Source organism: Hyla sarda, chromosome 6, assembly GCF_029499605.1.
Source record: "Hyla sarda isolate aHylSar1 chromosome 6, aHylSar1.hap1, whole genome shotgun sequence".
NCBI lineage: Eukaryota > Metazoa > Chordata > Amphibia > Anura > Hylidae > Hyla > Hyla sarda.
In genome coordinates this window covers 270,373,678-270,380,569 of record NC_079194.1, presented here as the reverse complement: position 1 = coordinate 270,380,569, position 6,892 = coordinate 270,373,678, and positions in this window count along the sequence as shown.

Below are 6,892 nucleotides of genomic sequence, written 5' to 3'. Positions count from 1 at the left end.
CATGTATTGAACTATCTAAGCACCGTGCATGGATTACTGTCGACCACTGCGTGAAGAGGTGGCCGACATGTTCCTCTATGTATCTTTATGGGGGAGCCAGAGATACATGGGGGAACCAGAGATACATGGAGGGGTGTGTTTGCCACTGCTTTGTGCAGTGGTCGACAGTAATCCATGCACGGTGCTTAGATCGCTCCATACATGAGAAGAGCCGGGGTGCTGGGCAGGAGATAGAAGGGGGTCCCAGTGGTCGGATCCCCTGTAATCAGATACTTATCCCCTATCCTGTGAGTAGGAGAGAGTAAGATGTTCTGTACTAGAGTTCCCCTTAAACATATGTAAGGCTTTTACTAACATTTTTTATTTTTGTTTTTTTATAATGAAAAGTGCCCTTTATTTTATTTGAGCCCCTGCCCTCCAAAATGTCTGTGCACGTCCCTGCTATTTACATCACTGGCCGGAGTATAGTGCAGAGATGTGAGCGCTGTATAGAGCCGCATCTCTGCTATATAATGGACGATCACATCGGGTGTCAGGACTGAGACCCGGGGCGATCTGTCTATTTCTACAGGTACTACTACTCCCATCATGGAACAGTCTGTTTCATGCTGGGAGTAGTAGTACTACCTAAAAAATGTAAAAAATAGAGAAAAAAAAGTGAAACACACACACTTTATTAAAAAATAATAAAAAGTTGGTAATAAAATATATACATTTCGTTTAATAAAATGTTTTCCATCACTGCAGCATCCTTTTTTTTTTGGTACCCAACAAATTTTGGGTACCAAAAAAAACGCCAAAAGGTGCCAAAAATGCAATTTCCACACAAATGAAAAACTGCAAGAAAAAACGCCAAACACAGTACATTGCACTGGCATTTTTTCAGGTGTTTTTTTAATCCCAAAAAACGCAGCACAAAAAACCAAGTGGAATCCTAGCCTTTGGCCCAAGACAAGCGCAGATACTTCCTAAGCATGTTTATTACTGCCAGGTACGTACTAAAATCATCTTAGGGTGGATAACCAGCTTGCTCTTCTGAGTGTTGCTGTGTAAGAGGGGGCGTGAAAGAGGAGTTACAAAAACTGTGATTATCTGTTGTGCGGAGTGAATCTGTGGAGTGGGTGCGACTGCCTATAGTCCACATTCATATTTTGGGGGGAGGAGGAGTAGATTGGGCACAGGTGTATAAATCTTAGCTTGGGACTCTTATTGAGAGCTTGCTCTTCTGAGTGTTGCTGTGTAAGAGGGGGCGTGAAAGAGGAGTTACAAAAACAGGAGTTTGAAAGCAGGAGGTTCAGATCGCTGTGAGTGTTAATTTCTGAACCCACAAGGTCTACAAAAAATTTTAAGTGTAATTTTGACTGTCTGTTTTTGCCTATACATTTGTGAAATCCCCATAACTAGATGGCCTCCATGTTGGAAAATGCAGTCCAATGTACATCCTGTTCAATGTATGCAATCCTTGAACAACAGTTTGAGGGTGCATATTGTTGTGCGATATGTGTGCCAGTTGTCCGTTTGGAAGCCCAGATCCTGCATCTAGAGGGGCGACTGGCAACAATGAGAAGCATTAACAACATAGAGAGGAGTCTCCTGCTCACTGAGCAGGCACTCTCGGGAATAGAGGTGGGGGAGGACAGTGGGACGGAGTTGCAGGACAGTCAGGCAGTTAGCTGGGTTACAGTTAGAAAGAGGGGTAGGGGAAAAAGTGTCAGGGAGGCTAGTCCTGAATTGGCACACCCCAACAAGTTTGCCCGCTTGGCAGATGAGGGGGATGCCATTACAGAGCTAGCAGAACTGCAGCAGGATACCGCCTCTGACCGCCAGGGGGGTGTCTGCTCCAGTAAGGAGGGAGGGAGGAGTACAGGGCAGGCCAGACAGGTACTAGTGGTGGGGGACTCAATTATTAGGGGGACAGACAGGGCAATCTGTCACAAAGACCGGGATCGCCGAACAGTGTGTTGTCTGCCTGGCACACGAGTTCGGCACATCGCGGATCGGGTTGACGGGTTTCTGGGCGGGGCTGGAGAGGACCCAGCAGTCATGGTACATATTGGCACCAATGACAAAGTAAGAGGTAGGCGGAGTGTCCTTAAAAATGATTTCAGAGACTTAGGCCGCAAGCTTAAGGCAAGGACCTCCAAGGTAGTATTTTCTGAAATACTACCAGTACCACGAGCCACACCAGAGAGGAAGCGGGAGATCAGGGAGGTAAACAAGTGGCTCAGAAGCTGGTGTAGGAAGGAAGGGTTTGGGTTCATGGAGAACTGGGCTGACTTCGCTGTCGGTTACCGGCTCTACCGTAGGGACGGGCTGCACCTCAATGGGGAGGGTGCAGCTTTGCTTGGGGAGAAGATGGCTAGAAGGGTGGAGGAGTGTTTAAACTAGGGACTTGGGGGGAGGGAACCTACAGCAAAGAGGGGGAAGATAGTGTAGATAGAGAGGTGGGAATTATAAATGTACCTGGGGGTGGAGCGGAGGGAGGGGTTAGAATAGTTAATAGGAATAGGCTTCATAGGAAAATAAAACTTACACCCTTGAATCCCATTAACCCCAATAGCATAAAGGATGGAAATGTAAAGTGTATGTTCACAAATGCCAGAAGCCTAGCAAATAAAATTGGGGCGCTTGAGGCCTTGATACTGGAGGAACATATTGATATAGTTGGGGTCACTGAGACATGGCTGGACTCCTCGCATGACTGGGCTGTCAATCTGCAGGGGTTTACATTGTTTCGCAAGGATAGAATGAACAGAAAAGGTGGTGGAGTCTGTCTGTATGTAAGAAGTGGTATGAAAGTCAGTGTGAACGATGCCATAGTGTGTGATGATTCTGAGGAGGTGGAATCACTGTGGGTAGAATTACAAAAGGAGGGAAATACTGAAAAAATAATATTTGGTGTAATCTACAGACCCCCTAATATCACTGAAGAGATAGATGGTCGGCTGTATAAACAAATAGAGAGGGCCGCCCGGGCAGGTACAGTGGTAATAATGGGAGATTTTAACTATCCAGATATAGATTGGGGTCCGGGGTTGGCTAAAACTACAAAGGGGCGACAATTCCTAAATTTATTGCAGGATAATTTTATGGGCCAGTTTGTGGAGGACCCAACAAGAAGTGATGCCTTGTTGGATCTGATCATTTCCAACAACGCAGAGCTGGTTGGTAATGTAACTGTGCGGGAAAACCTTGGTAATAGCGACCACAATATAGTTACTTTTGACTTAAAATGTAGAAAACAAAGACAGGCGGGGAAGGCAAAAACATATAACTTTAAAAAGGCAAACTGTTACGCCTAGCGCTTCGGGTCCCCGCTCCTCCCCGGAGCGCTCACAGCGTCTCTCTCCCTGCAGCGCCCCGATCAGTCCCGCTGACCGGGAGCGCTGCACTGACATGGCCGTCGGGGATGCGATTCGCACAGCGGGACGCGCCCGCTTGCGAATCACATCCCAGGTCACTTACCCGTCCCGGACCCCTCCTGTCATGTGCTGGCGCGCGCGGCTCCGCTCTCTAGGGCGCGCGCGCGCCAGCTCTCTCAGACTTAAAGGGCCAGTGCACCAATGATTGGTGCCTGGCCCAATTAGCTTAATTGGCTTCCACCTGCTCCCTGGCTATATCTGATCACCTCCCTTGCACTCCCTTGCCAGATCTTGTTGCCTTGTGCCAGTGAAAGCGTTTAGTGTTGTCCAAGCCTGTGTTACCTGAACTCCTGCTATCCATATTGACTACGAACCTTGCCGCCTGCCCCCACCTTCTTCTACGTCTGACCTTGCCTCTGCCTAGTCCTTCTGTCCCACACCTTCTCAGCAGTCAGCGAGGTTGAGCCGTTGCTAGTGGATACGACCTGGTTGCTACTGCCGCAGCAAGACCATCCAGCTTTGCGGCGGGCTCTGGTGAAAACCAGTAGCCTCTTAGAACCGGTCCACCAGCACGGTCCACGCCAATCCCTCGCTGACACAGTGGATCCACAACCTGTGAGCCGAATCGTGACAGTAGATCCGGCCATGGATCCCGCTGAGGTGCCGCTGCCAAGTCTCGCTGACCTTACCACGGTGGTCGCTCAGCAATCGCAGCATATTGCCCAACAAGGACAGCAGCTGTCGCAGTTGACCACCACGTTACAGCAACTTCTGCCTCTGCTACAGCAGCAACCATCTCCTCCGTCAGCTCCTGCACCTCCTCCGCAGCGAGTGGCCGCTCCTAGCCTCCGCTTGTCCCTGCCGGACAAATTTGATGGGGACTCTAGACTCTGCCGTGGATTTTTGTCTCAGTGTTCCCTGCATATGGAGATGTTGTCGGACTTGTTTCCTACAGAACGGTCTAAGGTGGCGTTCGTAGTGAGCCTTCTTTCAGGAAAGGCCTTGTCTTGGGCCACACCGCTCTGGGACCGCAATGATCCTGCCACAGCCACAGTCCAGTCCTTCTTCGCTGAGGTCCGTAGTGTCTTCGAGGAGCCAGCCCGAGCTTCTTCTGCCGAGACTGCCCTGCTGAACCTGGTCCAGGGTAATTCTTCAGTGGGCGAGTACGCCATCCAATTTCGTACTCTTGCTTCCGAATTATCATGGAATAACGAGGCTCTCTGCGTGACCTTTAAAAAAGGCCTATCCAGTCGCATCAAGGATGTGCTGGCCGCACGAGAGATTCCTGCCAACCTGCAAGAACTTATCCATTTGGCCACCCGCATTGACATGCGTTTTTATGAGAGACATCAAGAGCTCCGCCAGGAAAAAGACTTAGATCTCTGGGCACCTCTCCCACAGTATCCGCTGCAATCTACGCCTGGGCCTCCCGCCGAGGAGGCCATGCAAGTGGATCGGTCTCGCCTGACCCAGGAAGAGAGGAATCGCCGTAGGGAAGAAAATCTTTGTCTGTACTGTGCCAGTACCGAGCATTTCTTGGTGGATTGCCCTATTCGTCCTCCACGTCTGGGAAACGCACGCACGCACCCAGCTCACGTGGGTGTGGCGTCTCTTGGTTCAAAGTCTGCTTCTCCACGTCTCACGGTGCCCGTGCGGATTTCTTCTTCAGCCAACTCCTCCCTCTCAGCCGTGGCCTGCTCGGACTCTGGTGCCTCTGGGAATTTTATTCTGGATTCTTTTGTGAATAAATTCCGCATCCCGGTGACCCGTCTCGTCAAGCCGCTCTACATTTCCGCGGTCAACGGAGTCAGATTGGATTGCACCGTGCGTTACCGCACAGAACCCCTCTTGATGTGCATTGGACCCCACCACGAAAGGATTGAATTTTTCGTCCTCCCCAACTGCACCTCTGAGGTCCTCCTCGGTCTGCCATGGCTCCAGCTTCATTCTCCCACCCTTGACTGGACCACCGGGGAGATCAAGAACTGGGACTCTGCTTGCCACAAGAGATGCCTCTCCCCCCCTCCCAGTCCCGTCAGGCAAGCCTCAGTGCCTCCTCATGGCCCACGTCCTTGTATCACCCTGCCCCGTGCCAAGCTTCACCCTCTGCCCTCCCTCCCCATTCCCACTCCTGCTGTACTGCCTGCCTTTGAGGAAACTCTCCATTCACTCCCGGTGTCCTCGTCCCAGGTAAAGCAGTTGTCGGACAAAAAAAGGGGGAGACCTAAGGGGGGGGGTACTGTTACGCCTAGCGCTCCGGGTCCCCGCTCCTCCCCGGAGCGCTCACGGCGTCTCTCTCCCTGCAGCGCCCCGGTCAGTCCCGCTGACCGGGAGCGCTGCACTGACATGGCCATCGGGGATCCGATTCGCACAGCGGGACGCGCCCGCTCGCGAATCGCATCCCAGGTCACTTACCCGTCCCGGACCCCTCCTGTCATGTGCTGGCGCGCGCGGCTCCGCTCTCTAGGGCGCGCGCGCGCGCGCCAGCTCTCTGAGACTTAAAGGGCCAGTGCACCAATGATTGGTGCCTGGCCCAATTAGCTTAATTGGCTTCCACCTGCTCCCTGGCTATATCTGATCACCTCCCCTGCACTCCCTTGCCGGATCTTGTTGCCTTGTGCCAGTGAAAGCGTTTAGTGTTGTCCAAGCCTGTGTTACCTGAACTCCTGCTATCCATATTGACTACGAACCTTGCCGCCTGCCCCGACCTTCTGCTACGTCTGACCTTGCCTCTGCCTAGTCCTTCTGTCCCACGCCTTCTCAGCAGTCAGCGAGGTTGAGCCGTTGCTAGTGGATACGACCTGGTTGCTACTGCCGCAGCAAGACCATCCCGCTTTGCGGCGGGCTCTGGTGAAAACCAGTAGCCTCTTAGAACCGGTCCACCAGCACTGTCCACGCCAATCCCTCGCTGACACAGTGGATCCACAACCTGTGAGCCGAATCGTGACACAAACTTCCCTGGGCTGAGGGCTGCACTACAGGACATAGACTGGGGGGAGGTGTTCTCAAATACTGATACAGAAGGTAAATGGGACATCTTTAAATCAACTCTAAATAACTATACAGCTAAATATATACCAAAGGGGAACAAATATAAACGATTAAAACTAAATCCTACATGGCTGACAAATTATGTTAAAAGAGCAATAAACAACAAAAAAATAGCCTTCAAAAAATACAAATCTGATGGGTCAGCGATAACATTTAAACAGTACAAAGAGCTTAATAAAATCTGTAAAAATGTAATAAAAACAGCAAAAATTCAAAACGAGAGACAGGTGGCCAAAGAAAGCAAAACTAATCCTAAATATTTTTTTAGATATATAAATGCAAAAAAAACAAGGACAGAGCATGTAGGACCCCTTAATAATGATAATGGGGAGGTTGTCACGGGCGATCAAGAGAAGGCGGAGCTACTGAATGGGTTCTTTAGTTCTGTATACACTATGGAAAAAGGAGCTGACATTGGCCAGGTCAGTGCTGGTAACACATCATGTAATGTACTGAACTGGCTTAATGTAGAGATGGTA